Source organism: Nannospalax galili, unplaced genomic scaffold (genome assembly GCF_000622305.1).
Source record: "Nannospalax galili isolate Female #2095 unplaced genomic scaffold, S.galili_v1.0 scaffold1169, whole genome shotgun sequence".
Classification (NCBI taxonomy): Eukaryota; Metazoa; Chordata; class Mammalia; order Rodentia; family Spalacidae; genus Nannospalax; species Nannospalax galili.
In genome coordinates, this window is record NW_008360301.1 from 501,300 (window position 1) to 520,479 (window position 19,180).

Below are 19,180 nucleotides of genomic sequence, written 5' to 3' on the forward strand. Positions count from 1 at the left end.
ATGAGCCAGAGGTTGGCAAATCACACCTAAAAAATGGTCCTCTGGGGCATGTCTGTTTTGGGGAGGGAGTAGAACAGTCTCTGCCTGAGAGGATGGGGCAACTTTGAGTAATCCAACCAGTGACCCCAAAATATAGGCTCCTCCTCCAGTTGTACTCCTGCTGCTCTGAGGAACCTGGGTGATGTCCCTTCTAAGGGATGTTCCTCAGGCTAGAGGGCTTACAATTTAGCCAGTAGCTTAACACTTGCCTCAGCCACTCCAATTTAAATTTGAGAGCAGTCAGGAGATATCTGTGAGGTTTGGTGCTAAAGGTTACACCCAAGGCCCTGAACATGATAACCACACACTGCCAGTGAACTATACTCATACCATACCCACCTTTTTGGTTCTGGGGATCAAATCCAAGGTCTTGTATATAGTGCATGCTTGACCGTGGAGCTACACCTCATTTCATTTCTGTGGGGTCTTTGTTGAGACATGGTCTTGCTGTGTACTTTAGGCTGGCCTTGTGACCTTCCTGCCTCAGCCTCTGAGTTTAGGACCATAGGTGTGCACTACCACACCCAGCTCCTCATCCGCATTTTTGAAAAGTTTCCAGGAGATGCCATTGTGAGTCAGTCCTGCATTTTGGACTCTGCTGTAGCTTGCTTGAGACTTCGGAGGCATCACCTGTTCACACTTGTATACACACATGCACTACTCTCAACATACTTTGACAGCATGTGCTTTCTTTCTGCACATGTATGGAGAATGTCTGATGGTGAATGTTTGGACTGGCCTTTATGCTAGGACCCTTTATCAGCTCTGGCCCCTGCTGACCTTTGACAACACAGCTTCCTGACATGCAAGGTGAGAGGAGACTCACTACATTCTATTTGGAGGGGCTGCTACTTGGCACTAAGTGTTTCCTGACAGTGTTTGTGCCTTGATGCTCACCCTGGATGGCGTTTTTGAAATGGATGACCCCCTCTCAGGAGATGGGCATTTGGCCAACTCCTTGGCTGGATGATCAAAATCTGTAACCCATGTCAGGAACCAGAGCACCAGGGCTTGTCCTCAGGCTGTGGATGGTGGGTGAGGACATGAGGCCTTCCAAGATGAGGTAAGGGCCTGAAGAAGACCCCAGTCTAAAGAGGACGTCTATAAAACATTTCCTGCTCTCATGGTAGTAGAACTGCCCTCTTCAAAATCCACCCAGGGCCTAAGACCACATTCTGCCCTCACCTGTGGTGAAGCCTCCAGCAAGTCCCAAAACTTCCTTAATGGTCTTCAAATCAGTGGGGCCAATCTGCATGCCTTACCACAGCGATTTAAAGACAGTCTTGACTGTGTTAGGTGTTACCATACATTTGGATGAAGCTAACTGCCTCTAACAAAGGCTTAGAACCTTTGTTCAGGTTGTTAGATGGGATTAATGGAAAGGAAAAAAAATAGATTAATATGCTAAATTGTTAACTAAGTGAATGTGAGAATGAGTGATCTGAGATTTCAGATATTTGCTGGTAATAGTACCATAGAGCATCAAATGATCTTGGCCTCCAACTCCCATCTTGTCACATGGATGCCAGCAGGATTTATTTCTACAGGTGCTTTGGAGTTCCCACAAAGAAGCAGAGGAAGAAGAAGGGATGGCACTGAAGTAATGATACCATCTAAATATATACCTAACCTGAATGCTGATGTCCACATACCATACATCTAAATCACACTAATCCTAGCAATGTTTGTTTTGGGTGTTGGAGTCAAGGCTGTGTGATCTTTGCTTAAACTGCTTTTAGAACTTGTCTTTGATCCACTCTTGCTGTGCATGCCTGGAATTGTCAGTGCTATCATGTCTTTAGGATTGCTCTCCTACCCCCAGTCCCAGGTGGGTATGGTGGTATTAGCTCTAAAATTATCTAGAAATCACTTGAAGACATCAGAGATATTTTTACTTTGCACTGTTTTAATATCTCATATTCTACAATGGCTGTCAATTATCTAAGTGAAAACTACATAGAAAAGTTAATTTCACATTTTAAAAAATATTTTTTGACAGAGTACAGGGTAGGAATTTATTTACAGAGTGGGTGCCCCACATTTACGGCTGTGCCATAAAATCCACACTCAAATACAGATCCTGTGACCTCCCAGCAGCCCCACAAAATGGTGAGAGAGGTGCCTCTTGGTGTTCGTGCTTATATATCCTTTGCCCCTCCCCCCATATGCAGCTAAGGTCAGCTAATTGGGTGGGAGAGGTAACTGACTCCTCTCTCGTCTCCTTGACGAGCATGGGAAGGAGGTGTGACTATAGCTTGTCCGCATAGTACTCAAAGGACACTTGCAGGTAACACTCCACCCCTTCCTCCGGCTCTTAAATTCTTTCAGCCAACGTCTTCCACAAAAGTCCCTGAGCCTTGGAGGGGGTGGTGGGTGTGGGTCATCTTCCTCCCACTGTGGCAAGGCGCTGAACTTTCAGGTCTCTGCATCATCTGTTATTTTAAATTACATGAAACCAAATAAATTGAATAACTATGCATACTGAGATTGGTTGTACTGATTGTGGAAAAATAATCAGGAGATTTCTGCTCCAGACTTTGCTTGGTTTCCTGTGGAATTAGAAAATGATTTTACTTTAGTCAGTATTTTCACCAAATTGTTAGTATAATTGTCAATTGAAACCAAAATGACATCAGTTAATATCAGACTCAATGTTTTGGACAGTGAACTTATAATACGGGTCATCTAGAATAGTTAACTAAGATGGTCCTGAAATACAGGGCCTGCCCTCTAGCTGTTTTTTTTTTAAATTTTTTTAATTAATTAATTAATTAATTAATTAATTAATTAATTATTCTGCATAGTACTTAGCAACTTCCACGGATTTGATCATTTATTCATTTATTCATTTACTGTGGTTATTGTTTACTGTCTGTCAATACAGTTCAAATGACATTCTACAAAGACATGGTCATTTGTTTTATTAACAGATGGAACCTACATAGAAAGTGTTCAGCACTTGATACACATCTGTTAATATCAGTGAACAAATCAGCATGAGAGAAAAGAGCATTGCACCTAGAATCCTTATGGCTGAAAAGCCTTTTCTACTACCCTTGGAAAAGAATGTCTGCATGACTCAATATGATTCATGTACACATCACATTTTTTCTTGCAAAATTCTAGATACTGTTTTGTATTACTTTTCTCATTGCTGTGACAAAATACCTGCCAAATCAACTTCATGAGGCTGGGGAAATGCTTCAGAGGGTAAAGGGCTTGTATGCAAGCATGAGGACCCTAGTTCATCCCAAGCATGTGAAAAGCTGGGGGCAGCAGTGCACACCTATAATCTCAGCACTGGGGGAAGGGGAGAAGAAAGTGGTGGATCATGATGGCTTGCTGGCCAGGCAGTCTAGCCAAAGTGGTAATCTCCAGATTCAGTGAGAAACCCTGACTTAGAAAGTAGGCAGAGAGCAATAGTCCACCTCTTCTCTCTTTGGGTGTGCACACGACACACACACACACACACACACACACACACACACACACACACGGAGCAACTTAAGGAAAGAAGGAATTATCCTGACACAGTTTAAAAGGACACAGTTTATCATGGTGGAGAAGGCATGGTGACAGGTGCAGGAAGCTGCTGATCTCATCACATCCATAGGCAGCACAGAGAGTTCAGTGCTGGTGCTGATCTCACTTTTGCCTCTTTGTTTAGGCCAAGAATCCAGCCCAGGAAAAAAAGTGCTACCCAATTGAGGTTAGTTCTTCCTTCATCAGTTAAAACTCTGGAAATACCCTCAAAAACAGACTGAGAAGCATCTCTATGGTGATTCTGAATCCAATCCAATTGACGGTCAAGAGTAACCATTACAATTTTCCAACTTGATACCCAGACATACCACTTTAAATCATAACAGTCCACTTCTAACCCCATTTTCATCTAATGCATTTAGTTCATCTCTAAAAGTCCTCATAGTCTTTTAATAGTCCTAACACTGTTTAAAGGCTCAAAGTCTCTTCTGAGATTTGAGGCAAATTCTTAACTGTAAGCTCTTATGAAATAAAAATAAATTATGTGTTTCCAATAGTGAGGTAGTACAGAAGACATTCTCTCATTCTGAGAGAAGAATTTGGAAGAATAGCAAGGAAAGATTGGGACAAAGCAAGACCAAAGCCTAACAGGGAAAACACCCACCCCTGCAGTTCAGTATCCAGCATCAGGATCATGGGACAGCATCATCTGGGCTCCATCTTGAGCAGCCCTGCCCCTGCAGCTCTTCAGTGCATAGTACGTGTGACCTCCCTCTTGGATTAGCACCACTCGATGCCTGCAACTTTACACCATCGACATCCGAAGGGCCTAGCTTCTCCAACGTCCTGGAATCTCCATCAAGATTGAGGTTTCACCTTGCTATCTTCGCACAGTGGCCTTTCAGGGCCTCCTTTCAGGAAACCCAACCCTGCCATACATTCCCTGGCCTTGGCAGCTTTCTGGAACCTTAGTGCAAGCCTCCATGAGCTCTTTACTCTCGCATATGTGAAAAGCTACCATCGTGTGGATGACGCTGCTAAGTTCTGCTAGCTCACAGCCGTAGTGGCCCCTGCATCTTGGCCACTGCTCCTGGGAAAAGACTTCCCTGGGTAGTTGTTCTCTGGGAGAAAACCCATTCAGTTGCATTCTCAGTTCAGTCCCTCATCTTTCAAATGAATTTGCATTTTCACTAGTTAAAGCCTTAATGGGTGGGGTCTTGTAGGGTGGGGACTTTTCCCCTTATTCCAGTGCAGAATAAGAGGTTTCTCTTTAGTGGTGCTGCTGTCTTTAACGCATACAGCTGTTCATTTGCACCTTCCTTGTCAGCAGAGTTAAACTCATTCATGCTTCTTTCCTCACCATGCTTCATGTTTTTCACAGGGGCTGCTCCACTTTCTCCTCTCCATCGCTGTAAACCTGGACAGAACAGTGAGCAGTAACCATGACACAGCCTGAATGCTGTGTTGACTTGAAATTCCTCCAGTACTTTTGAGTTCAGGTTGAATCAAGTTCTCAGACCACAAGCAGTGTGAAGCTAGTTTTTGCTTGTTAATTTTTTGATTTTGCCAGAATATAATACAAATGGCCTCTAGCCTGGTTCCCAATTGAGTCCTTATTCTCCTAAACCTCATGAACCATACCACTACTGTCTGTCTTGTCTCATTCTAGTCTTCCAAACTCCCACAAGAATGGCCCATTAAATCCTGCTTCTTAGTACCTTCTAGGGCTTCTCTGACCCACAGCTGCAAATGCTTCCACATTTCTCCTACTACTCCAAAGGTCAAAGAAGCACATGGTCAGATTTCATGGCAATGTCCTGACTCCTGGCATCAATTTCAGTATACATTTCCTTTCTCATTGCTGTTGCAAAGTGTTTGAGAAAAGAAACTTGGGAGTCAGTGTATTTTGACTCATGGTTTAAGAAGGGATACAGTCTATTGTGATGGGGAAAGTATAGTGGCAGGAGCATGAAGTGAGTGGTCATAGCACATCCACAATTAGGAAGCAAAGAGAGATGAATGCTGGTGCCCAGCCCACTTTCTCCCACATTCAGGATGTGCTTTCCCTCCTTAGTAAAACCTTTCTGAGAAAGTACCTTCATTGACACACCCAAAGGGATACTTTGATCATGATTTCTGTTTATCTTCTTTCTAGGACTACAACTCTTAATTAAGCATCAGACACTCAGGTGCTAGGGAGATGACTTAATCACTGAAATGCCTGCCACATAAGCATAAGGACCTGAGTTCAGATTCCCAAGATACATAATAAAGCTGAGCATAGTGGCACATGTCTATAACCCTAGATACCACGTGGGCAAAGACAGGAAGAGCCTTGGAGCTCATTGTCCAGCCAACCTAGCCAAATCAGAGCTCCAAGTTGGATTGAGAGACCCCATCTCAAAAAATAAGGTACAGATCAATCAAGGACACACATTCTCTCTCTCTCTGTCTCTGTCTCTCTGTGTGTGTGTCTCTCAGTAGACATGAAGCACTCAATTGAAACTCCCTTGTCACTGTTTGGTTCTGAGGTCCTTCCAGTGACACTGGCAGGGCTGAGAAGGTTGATGGGGAGGGAAAACTGAGAAGTGACTTTCGAGATGCTCAAGGATTTTACAGAGGCACTAGATGGTTGTACTGCTCTCTTGAGCACCCACCCAGACTCTGCTATCAGAGAATGTGACAAGTGAGCACCACTTCTGTTCCGAGTTTTACAAGTATTCCCACCCCTGTTTACGCCAGACTCAGGTTTGCTGTGGGACATAATTTCACCCAAATCTGTTCTTAGTTGTCATTTGTTCTTCTCTACGTTTTAAAGAAAACCAACTTGGACATTGTAGAGGGGTTTATAGTGCCTTATGCAAGAAAAGCAATGCCAAACAATAATTAATGAAAAGCATGAGTCTAACTCAAAAGCCTGAAAACACCTGCTCACATGCTCTAAGCTAAAATAAGATAAGCAAAGGTGTGTTGGCACTTTTTAAAACACATTTTAGAAAAGTTCATTTATTTTACTTTTTGAACATTTCTAACTTACATTGCCAAACCACATAGGATAAAATGGCCTCTATTATAGTTATGAAAAAATCATGAATTCGAAATTAAACAAAAGGAAACGTTTGTTGGTAAAAGTAACTGCCAGCTTCACTGTCAATAAAGAAAATTTTTATGACCTCAGAAGGTGTGGAGATTTTTTTTCCTACTAGGAAGCAAGCAATTGTTTAGCAAACACCTGCTGGGTTCTCTAGCTCAACTCAGTGCTCACATTGTCTACCTGCAGAGAGTGGTGCCTCCTTCAGTCCCCTAGACTGCCCCCTCTTTACTTCAGATGCCTGTCATGAGCCCAAGGTTGTTTTAACCTGACCTTCTGACCATCAAGCTATAACACAGGGTTCCCATGACTCCCTCCTTTCTTGGGTTTGATTCGTTTGCTATCTTTCTCAGAACTCAAGGAAGCACATTTACTGGTTTATTACCAAGGATGTTACAAAGGATATAAAGAAAGGGGTACATAGGTGGAGGTAAGAGTGATGGGCATAGAACTCCCATGCCCTCTCCAGGCATGCCACCTCCAGAAACCTCCCCACAGTCAGCTGTCCAGACTCCCTGAGCCATGTAGACATCACTGCATAGGCATGATTCAGATAGGATGGGGAGAACCAGCCAGGTCTGTCTGTGCATATGCTCCTTTCTGTGCAACATTTCTTCCTTCACAGCATGGGAAGGCCTCCTGAATAGGGAGAGTCTCATGACTTTCTGTAAGGTAAGATGGGTCAGAAATTTTCATTAAGGCTAGGGAAAAGCAGAAGATTAGGATTTCTATGCTTCATCTTGGGGAGGGAATTACAGGTCAGAAACTGGATGAAAACCAAAGATAGAGATCATAGAAAAGCAAAGAAAAATTTAATAAAGAAAAGTAAGGGCAAGTGGGATGGCTCAGTGGGTAAAGGCATTGGCTGTCAAGACTGATGGCCTGATTTTGATAGGGTCCCCCATGGTAGAAGTAAAGAACTGACTCCCACAAGTAATCCTCTCACTTCAATACACGCATGGCGTGGCACATATATGCCCACATTCATACACATGTGCACACAGAACAGCAAAAAATAAAAAGATGAGATGCCAACGATTAATGAATTGAGAGATCTTTGATTAAATAAAGTGGAAATGTGCCCACTTATGGCTGGAAAATACAATATTTGAACTCAAAATTTGAAGGTGGTGAAGTTGGTAAACAAGGAGAGAAGAAAATATCACTATGGAGATGAAAGTCAAAAACTGGGTTAATCTAGAAGATCTTAGGCAATTCTTGCTCTTAAAAATGAACATCATAGATTTGTCCTCATACCAATGATCAACCTACTGCTTCACTTCCCCAGAATGAAATGTGTGCTGGTTGCTCTCATGTGTTTGCTTGTCAAGGCTAAGGGATGCCCAGATAGCCAGTAAAATATTATCTCTAGCTGCTTCTATGAGGGTATTTCTGGAAGAGATTAGCATTGGAATCAGTCGAATGGTTCCTAAAAGGCATAAGGAGCTTAAGTTTTCTCTTCTTGAGCTGAGACACCCATCTTCTGTCCTCAGACACTGGAATGCCTAATGGTCAGCCTTTCAGCTTCCAGCACTCACACCATCAGTACCCCCAAGTACGTAACTGGGTCAGCATTAGAGAGGACCGTATGGGTGGATGAATTCCTGTGTTCCAAAACGGCACTTGAGAACTCTGGAGAATGAAAACCAAAGATATATAAACAAGGACAGTTTGCTTCAAGGGCTTCACTGGCTTCTGCCAGTGCTAAAAAACACTCCACTTACGGCATTCCTTACCTCAGAAAGCAGATAACCTAGAGACTACTGTCTTGAAGATGCAGTTTGGGGCTGAGGGAAGAGACTTGTCTAAGAAAACCTTAGCCTGCACTGAGCCATTAGTGGAGGCTGGTGAATTGGAACACTGGAGCCACTGTAACTGGCACATGCCTGAGGGTGTCAACTGGCATACTGTAGCTGCCATAGATGCTGATGTGAGGGGCCCTGGGGGGCATTCTGGAGAAACAGGAGAGGGTCTTCTCTTGACCTTGTTTGGCTACCTCCAGAAAGAGGAGCCAGGATATTAGAGTAACATTGGGTTAAATACTAATGGCTTTCTGAAGAACTGTCAGTCCTTGACCTGGAAGTTTTGTAACATCTTCCTCGGGCTTTGGCAGATGGCTTGCCCTCCCCATTCTGCTCCAGTGTGTTAACCTTACTGAGGTAGCAGTTCCGATATTTATGGACCTCAGGTAGAAGCCTGATGGATGAACTGTGTGTATCCAGCCACACTGTGGGGGTCCAGTGGGGCACAGGGAGGCAGCTCCATGATGCTTTGCTTCGTACTATATTGAAGCCAGAGTTCTGATAATGTTAAATTATGCAAATACTTTACCTCTGGATCTTTCTCTCACCCTAAGTCCTCCCCATCCCCTTCCCCCTTTTTTGTGTGCTGGAGGTCAAACCCAGGGCCTTATCTACACTAAGTCCATGCTCTACTACTGAGTAGATGGATTCTTGGCTCCACTTTTTTGTTTTTCTTTCTCTTTTTTATTTTTTTATTTTATTTTATTTCTGTTTTTTGAGATAGAATTTCAAGTAGCCCAGGTTGGCCTCAAATGAGCTATGTAGCTAAGAATGACCTTGAATTCCTGATCCTCCTGTCTCTACCTTCTAAGTGGTAGCTTAGCAGTATGCTACCACTCCTGTTTTCTGTTGTTGGTGGGGGTTCTTTGTTGTTGTTGTTTCGTTTTGTTTTTGTTTTGTCTATTTGAGACAGAGTTCTGAGCCTCCAGTTTGCAGATAATGGAATCTATAACCTCATGAGCCAAATTCCTGATGATGATGATGATGATGATGATGATGATGATGATGTCTTCTCTTAACATCTATACATCCTACAGATTCTGTTTCTTTGGAAAACCATGACTGTATAGTGTGGAATCACATTCCTGGAAAGTTATGAGTTTAAATCACCTTAGTAATTGCCCAGACCCATGCTTTTATTTTATACATTTTGGAACCGAGGCTTAGAGGGATTGTAGCAGCAACGTCATAGGAAGAGCACTGAAGAGCAGCTATAGCCTTCTTCAAGTGAACCGCTGGGATGGACCATCTTTCAAATGGGATGCTATGGAAAGGGGCTCTTTGGTTTTTGAAGACTCAGCTTCGCAGGCAGAAGGAAAGGAAATAGAGTTTGCTTGCCAACTTCAGTGCTGGTTTCAGGCTGCAGTTTCTTCTGTGGGCACATGTCAGTGCTTCCCACATAGTAAGTGTCTGAGGAGGTGTAATTCTATTAGTGGCCTAGCTTTGTTGCCTTAGAACCATGATAATAGGGTGGAATCAAAGCCTATTGGTCTGATCCTGGAATGAGCCCATTCATTGCAAGGTGAAGGTCATTCTTCAGATTCATGTTCATTATGAGGAAGGAGAAGGTTGAGGAAGGAGAAGGTAGTAAGCGTCCTAATATCTTCTCATTTGTTTTAATCTGTTTTCTGTTGCTATAAATGAATACCACAAACTGGGTAATTCATAAATAATCAGAGTTTATTTAACTCTTGGTTCTGGAGGCTGGGAAGTCTAAGGTCTAGGGATCATGTCAGCATAGGGAATTGAATAATCAGAGGGCCACAGACTGATGTTTTATTTATGTATTTATTTTGGAGTTAGTTCTCAACATCACAGATGCAAAAATTAAGTACAATAAAATTTTAAAAATGTACACTTGAATATGTCATACTGATAGTATTGGTGATTCAACTTTGTATTTTTCTGTTATACAGGAAACACCAATAGTAAATGTCACTCAAATTCACTTTCAAGAGAAATTTCATCTCTAGAACACCAACTCTCAAGATAGCGCACTAATTCATTAATCTATAAATAGATTAATTTATTCATGAGGCCAGATCCAACCCCCATCCAGTCACTTTCAAACACCACCCCCATGCCATCTCTTAATACCTAACTAACTACAGGAATTAAATTTGAACATGAGTTTTCATGGACACATTCAAACCCATAGAACTCACCCTGCCAGAATAAATTAATAGTGGTATTTTCCACTTTAATTTCTGACTATTTGAAAAAAAGCACCTTCTTGGAAAGCATTTTGAATATTCTTGACTGTCATCCTAAATGTTCTTGATCCCCAACTGGATGGATGTCTAAGCATTCAGAGCCAGGATCCTCTGCCTCCCCTGCAGGTCAGTTTGTGGACTTGCCTTGCTGAAAGTAGACTGGGTCTTCTAATTCCCTTTCAGAAGCTCCCCTGTGGCAATGACCCTTCCCTAAGCTGATCACCAAGACTGTGATCTTGTGAGCAGCCGCCCCCCTACAGTGGAGCCAATGAGTGGCTGCCACATGGAGTCAAGGTGAGCCTTCTTGCTCACCTGAAGCTTCTGCTCCAATTGAAGATTCATGAAAAAAATGAAAGAGCTTTTACTGCTTTAAACTGCCATTTCTGGTGGCAACACTATATAACAAGAGCACAGGGCATATGCCACTACCTGGCCTGTGCCACTGCTGTCCAGAAGCCGCAGTGTAGGAGGCAGGCAGGGCTTCAACGTCTCTCAGGCTACCTCCTCCTTCTTAGTACGATCAGCTGGAGGGGCAGAAGAGAACAACATGGGCAAGGACCACTTCCTAACTGTTCTACTGTGGTAAGGATTTGGCCAGGTGACAGCTGTTGAACCTCAGAGTACCTTAGCCAGTGGTTGGCACCTCTTGATCTCATGGTCATGTCTGTCCCTAGCTGACTTTGTCTGGCTCTGCCCACCCTCTGAGCTTCTCTGGTGGAGGCTTCATTGACACCTGGCAAACCTCTTAAGTGAGTTCCTTGTTAGGTGACTCCAGGCTGATGCCTTTCTATAGAGTTCTCCAGAGCACATCACGTTTGTGTGACCCTCCAGGCAGGAGCACGTTGCTCCCACACGCTTGTTCTTTTCATTCTGCTAACGCGACAAGCTACTCTTTTAGGCTCATCTGGTGGAATTGAAAGTCACTCCTCTTCCCAAGTTCCAGGAGACAAATGTCTGCAGCACCATGCGGTCCTAATAAAGCACAAATCACTCTGCCTGCCTGGTGTATCTTAAGACAAAAGCACTTTCCCAGGATTCCTCATCTCAACCTCTTCCTCCCAAACCAACTCCAAGCTCCTCATAGGCATAGTTTCTGTGCACTTAGCTCTGGGATGCAACTGCCATTGCACTGCCTCAGGACATTCTTCTCAGCTTGGTGACTCCTGCCAATACCAAAAGCCAGAAAATTCTGACTTGTGTGTCCTGCCACACCTAGCCTTTCCCCTGAGTTTAGGCTCTCAGATGAATCCAGATGAATCCATCACCAGTGAAGGCCCATCTTTAAGTTTCCATTTGAGCTCAGACTTACCTGAGATTGGATGACAGGAAGGGAGGTAGAAACCACTTTGCATGAAAGTTCCTGACCCTTGTGAGTGAATGCAATACTGGTGGATTGGAGGGGACAAGTGAAAAAGAACATCTTATCTTTCTGAGAATGTCCACCACCCTTACACCTTGGATTTCTATCAGCCGACTGGGAGACACACTGAAGAAAATGACCCCTAGTAATACCCTGAAACCAAAGCAATTGACTAGAAGGGCCTCTCTTGGAGAATATGATGGAGCTAACGAGGGTGAAGCGAGAAGTCTGCGGAGGGGCAAGCAAGACTCACCCAACATCTAAGGAAATCATTGGATGAAACTAAGTGAGTCAGGAACTCCACTGTTGATGAATGAGATAAAGCTAGTTAGTCTTGCCAGCGTCACAATGTTCAGTCCCCAGACTGGCAAAGCCTGGGAGCACAGAGGTGGTACATTTAGTACAGAAATTCAAAACCTGCCACTCTCTTAGAGCGTGCTGAGAACTGGAAGTCATCTTTGGCGAGATGGCACTGAGAAGAGACGTTGCTATTCAGCCTCTCAGATAAAAGACTGGGTTATGATCTCTGAGCATCATTTTAAAGTTTTTCTCAAAAGAAGACAGTGCCTCCCTATGCCTGGATTCAAACATGCTAAAGTGGTAGTGTATCTTTAGTGGATTAATCAAGTAATAACTGATAAGAAATTTCAACCCCTTGGGGCTGGAAAGATGGCTCAGTGGTTAAGAGCACTACCTGCTTTTGCAGAGGACCTGGGTTGATTCCCAGAACCCATATGGAGACTGACAATTGTACGTAACTCCAGCTCCAGGGGAATCCAATACCCTCTTCTGACCTCTATGGGCACAACATTGCAAAACACAGGTGCAGTTACACACATGCAAGAAATATACTCATACACATAAAATAAAAATAATAAAATTTTTTTCAAAAAAATTTCAACCTCTGAAAAAAAGGGCTTTCCCTTTTCTCCAGGTCACTCTGAGCTTTTGACCCCAGAAGACCCTTAGGTATTCTAATCCACTCCTAATATTTATTTTCAATAGGTCTCTGAACACAGTGCCAATCAACGGAAAAGTAAATGCATGTAAATGCTTCATTTGATTGAAACCATTGCACCATCTGGAGACTTTTCTAATCCTTCTTAAATTTCAGGCTCTGGGGATTTTTGCCTGAACACCCACTGAAAACTTACAATTTTCTACCTATTTGAAACATTTTCTCTTTTCGGTTTCCAACACCCACAGAGCATCAGTCATGCAAGAGAGAACCATGTCTTCATATACAGTGTTGTCCTTCCTCAGCCACAGTCACACTGACTATGACCCTGGGGACTCCTTGTGAACAGATTCGCACAAAGACTTCTCTCATAGTTGTTTCTCTCTGTCTCTAGAAGTCCTTGGGCTGAGTCCCTGGGTTGGAACCCAAGCCACAGCTAAGTGCAGTGGCACAACAGGGCTATTGTGTGAGCTTGAAGTCAGCAGGAGGGCTGTGGGGCCCAGGGATGACTCACCAAGAGCACCTGCCTAGTCCATCCCCTAGGGGCTCCTAGGTGGGTGGAGCTTCCTGGGTACCCTAGACCTCATTCCACTGTCACTCCCCCTGGTACTGAGGGCATGGCTTCTGCCTCCTGCTGGTGCAGCCAGCTTCTCTAGCTGTCTTGCCTTCTTCCTACCTATGCAAAGGCCCAAAGGCCAACCCCTAGACACTGTGGCTTAATCTACCAGTTCTTGAGCTAGTGTGATCAGAACAGCTGGAGTCTGAGGTTGGAAACATTGGACATAATGGCTGCTGGCCAGTTCCAACACTTAGTGTGTCAGGGCAAGCTCCTTTCTGCCTTTTATGATATTTTCATAATGTAGCAATTTTAGCCAGATTAAGGTCTATTAGTTGAAGAGTAGTTGGGGTGCTGAGGCCAGTGGGGCAAGGCTAAGATCTAACTGAAACCCAAGCTTGAGGGTCACAGAATCAGATCCCCTGGAGGGAAGATGGTGAGCTCTGAGGAGCCAGCACTTTGAAATGGTTGGAACAGGGAGCAGATGCCTTTCACAGATGACATCCACAGTGGGGGAGCAGATGCTGAGATGGGATTTGTGAGGGAACAAGGCACCAGGCCCATCAACCAAGAAGCAAGTACCAGAAGCATCACCTAGGAAGGAGGAGCTGGATGGAGACATTCCTGAGAGAATCTGGGAAGTTTTGGAGTGAGCCACAGGCTGTTTCAGCTCCCAGGGACCTAACTGACTCACATTGTCATCACAGGTCACCTGTAGACACTGGCCACTTGAAAATGTAGCATATCCAAATGAAGATATGTGTAAGTATAAAATGCGTATCAAATTGTGATGAATTCATACCAAACATAAAAAGATGCAAACTGTCTCATTAATAAGTTTTTATGTTGGTTACATGTTGCAATGTTATTAAGTTGGATATGTTGGGCTAAATAAAGTTTATTAAATTTATTTTAACCTTTTCGTTTCACTTTAAAAAAATGTGTCTACTAGAAAAATTTAAATGGCATAAGACAGTGTTGCTCTGAGCCATTTACTTGCCTGAATTCCCTAATTCTTCCTACTGGTCCCCCAGCTCACACAAGGTTGATCTCACTATATATAGTATACAGTGTATCTGTAACAATAAGATGCCATCAGACCAGACTACTGAAAGAACCAAAAGAGAGTTCTTGCAAATTAAAACAAGATGACTTCATTCATGGGCTTACTACATTGGACAGTAATTGCTAGACAATCTTCCAAAATGGAGAGAAGAGAAAACCACAGTATAGGATAAAAAAGAACTAAAAATCAAACTATTAAGAATTCTTACTTTTAGGGGGCTAGAGAGATGGCTCAGAAGTTAAGGGCATTTGCTGCTCTTGCAGAGAACCCAGGTTCAGTTCCCAGTACCCACATGTTGGCTCACAACCATCTGTAATTCCAGTTCTAGAGAACTCAACACCCCCCTTTGGGCACCTGCACACTAGAGATACACATATAGAAAAGCGAGCATACACACACACAAATTTTAAAAATTTAAAAAGAATGTTCACCTTTAAGAAAAGAGGAAAAAATAAGAGGAAGAAAATTATGCAACCTACTGGCTCCCACAGAACAAAAATTTGATGTCGCTACCATTGTAGAAATTCAATAGAAAATGTCTAAAACTTCAAAACTGAGAAAGGCCAGTGTCCTCATATAGTTCAGATATTTGGTCTAGAAGTAACTCTAAGTGTTGAAAGTAGGATCTTCGGGAAGAGAAATACTACAGGTCCTTGAGGGAGAGGCAGCGCATCAGGCCGTGGTGTGGATCTCTAACTCTATCTTCTATCACAATATGTATAATCCTGAACTAAAGACATATGTGAAAAGAGAAACTTTTAGAAGGTGTTGCAAAACTGTGTTTTCATGGATTTGAGATGAAAATATTTATAAGGCACAAAAAGTATAAACCACGAAAGAAATACAGGCAGAGGCAACTCATTAAAAACAATAATTTCAGTTCTTCCAATGACAGGCTACAAGCTAGTCACAGTAGCGTGCACTGCTGTCCTAGCTACTCAGAAGGCTGAGGTGGGAGGATTGCCTGAGCCCCAGTGTTCAAGAGAAAGTGATACCTTGTCTCAAAAACAAGTAGAAAAAAATCCCACAGAAACTGCAAAGACAGAGCACGGATTGGAAGAAAAGACTTCCAATATATTTTAATAAGAAGTGTAAAAAAGAAAAAGATGTGTTCAATATAAAAATGAGCAAAAAAAGATATAAAAGCCAAGGAAGCACAGTGACCAAATGAAAGTACCAAGAAACAAAAAATACAGGTTAAAATAGAATTCCAACCCCATATTCTTCAGCATAGTATAGAAATCCTGTGGTTCAGTGTCTACTGCTGTTGAAGAACACGGTTTTTTTCTTTGAACCCAGCACCTTACACTAAGAGCACTGCCTGCTCTTGCAGTCGACCTGGGTTTAATTCCCAGCACCTACATGGTGGCTAACAGCGGTCTATAACTCCAGTTACAGGGATTCTGATGCTTTCTGGCCTCTGTAGCCATTGTACAACATGAATGCACTTACATACCTGTGAGAAAAACATTCATACACATAGATATAAAAGCCAAGGAAGCACAGTGACCAAATGAAAGTACCAAGAAACAAAAAATACAGGTTAAAATAGAATTCCAACCCCATATTCTTCAGCATAGTATAGAAATCCTGTGGTTCAGTGTCTACTGCTGTTGAAGAACACGGTTTTTTTCTTTGAACCCAGCACCTTACACATGCCAGCCAGGGGTTTTACCACTCAACTACATCTCCAGCCAAGGATGTAAACTGATGTAAGCTCTTTGGAGAAAAATGAATAATATCTAATGAAGTTGAATATACCTATACTGAATGGCCAAGAATTTCCCCCACAAACATACTAGAGAATTCCAAATGTGATAGATATTGCTCTGTTTCCACAGTAGTATCTGTTCTTTGTACCCATTGGTTCTAACTATGGATTGAAAGTATTTGGGAAAGGATTCTGTTTAGTTACTGCACATGTACAGACCTTTTTTCCCTTGTCATTATTCCCTTAACAAAACAGTATAACAACTATCTAAGTGATTTGTAAATCACTTAGATTGTAGCATGGATTAAAAGTAATCTAGAGGTGTTTTAAAGTGCATCAAAGGAGGCTGTACATACATTATATGCATATACCATGCCATCTTAAATAAGGGCTTACACACTCATGGATTTGGTAACCACAAAGGAGTACTGATCTAATCCCTTGTGCATGCCAAAGGTTGACTAGATGTATAATTCCATTGAGTACTGTCTTCCATGTATAGGAATGGAATTTTCTTGTCTACGCATAGTGTAGCATGCATATGTAAACACAGAGACGTGGAGAACATGAAAGATAAGTGTGTTTATAGTGATACCGCTTAGAAACTATTACAAAAGCTAAAAACAACCAAATGTTCACTGACAGCCCAGTAGCTATCAGCTATCATTGTGACTGACGGTAGCTGCAAGCGTGCCCATGAATTTGTCATTTGAGTGGAAAAGTTACATATACTGCATGATTATCCATATGAAGGTTAAGCCATGCAGAGCAGAGCTATATGAGTTAAGGTTTTATGTGTACATACATACATGTAACCAAAGCGTACAAAATGAATAGAGGGACTAATAACAGTTAGTTCAGAAGCTTTGCTGGGTAAAGAGCAGCTGTTGTCAGGGAGGAGCCCTCCATGCCTGCCTGTACAGTGATGTCTCTCTCGTGTCTTAGACAGACATGGAAGCAGCATGATCGAGCTTGTCTTTTGTTTCTGTTGCCTTTGAAGATAGTCCTGAACTGTAAAATATTGTATATTGATACTAAATACATAGATGTATGCAAATAGTTTAACATGTTTATTATCTCTGTGTATGTGCAGGGTGTGTTATGTGTTCATGTGGGTGTGTACACGGGTTGTGTGTATACATGTATATACATATATGTGGAGATCAGAGGTCGAAGCCGGGTGTCTTTCTCAATTGCCAGAGGCAGAGTCTCCACTGAACCGGGAGTTCATCAACTCATTTAGGCTGGTTGGCCACTGAGCTCCAGAGCCTGTCTCTAAGCCTGAAGTCCTGGGATTAGTGGCACACTTTGCTGACTTTGAGCAAGTATTGGAGATCTGAACTCAGGCTCTCACACTTGCAAAGCAAGCCCTTTACTGACTAACCCATCTCCTCAGCTCCAGTTTAACATGTTTATAAAGCATATGCCATGAACATGTCTAACCTGTGGACTGTATGACATGTACTGCCACATGAGGCTGAGGATAGTTCTGTATGTAGCCCAACACAAAACTGTAAATTCACATACAGTACTGAGATGTGTGTGTGTGTGTGTGTGTGTGTGTGTGCTTTTTCCTTCCTGTAACTTGACTGCAGTTTCTGAGCATAAATTTTTTAATATTTTATTTATTATTTCTAGTGTGTGAGTGTATTACGTGTATATATGTAAGTACACCATGTTGCGTAATGTCTGTGGAGGTCAGAAAAGGGCATCAGATTCCCCTGGAACAGACACTTCTTAGCCATCATATGAGTGCTAGAAATTGAACCCAGGTCCTCTGCAAGAGCAGCCAGTGCTCTTAACCACTGATCCATCTCTACAGCCCCGAAAGCATGAGTTTTATACATGACAATGTCATGTTGTGATGTCATGATCAGATATGCCTGAGAGAAAGCGTCACTGAGCCCTTGGAGTGTCGTACCTGAACATCTCGTCTCCTCCCAAGCACAGTTCTTCCTTCCAGAAGTAACAACTGTTCTGATTTAAAACCATCTTGCTCTCAACCCTCTTTGAGGTTTCAGCCCCTGTAGAGGCTTCCTTGAGCAGCAAAGCTTGGTTTAGTTACATTAAAATTAGACATAAATGGAACCATATTGTGGTATTTTGCATTTGGCTTCTTTTAAATTTTATTTTTTTATTTGTGTGTGTGTGTGTGTGTGTGTGTGTATGTGTATATGTATGCTGCATGTGTGTGGGGGGTATGGAGGCCAGATGAGGGTGTTGGATTCCCTGAAACTGAAGTTACAGGTGTTTGTGAGCCATATGATGTGGGTGCTGGGAACCAAGCTTGGGTCCTCTGCAAGAGCAGCAAGTGCTGAGCCATCTTTCCAGCCCTAGCATCTGACTTCTTTCCCTCCACATTCTATTAATAAAAATAAAAGACAATGTATGTATCTACTTCACTCACTCATTTTAAACACCGATTGTTAATAAATAAAAATATAATTATTCACTTTACTCTTGATGAGCAAGCTTTTGACTACTAGACATGAATAGTGTATGTGCTTATCCAAATTTTAATGTGCTGCCTTCCCAGAGTTGCCTCATTTAAAAGAAAAAAAAAAAGATCCTGAAAAAAGAACAAACTGCAAAGCAGGGAATGTAGCTGATAATATTTCAAGCTTTAGTTCAGACACAGGAATTGATATCATAAGTAAACTTGCTCCCCAAAGTCCATGCTCTGGAGACCAATGGTCCTGGGTCTGCTTTAGCAGGCACCAGAACTCCCTATAAGACAGTTTCATAATGATGCTGGGTCCTACCTCCAGAGTGTCTAGGTGGAGCCCAGGAAACTTCACTTCTAATGGAGGCTGAAGTTTGGAGAAGGACTGCTGTGCATAGTCCTTGGCAGAAGCTGACAAGCTTTCTGAACTTGAAGCATCAAATAGCTAATAACCACAT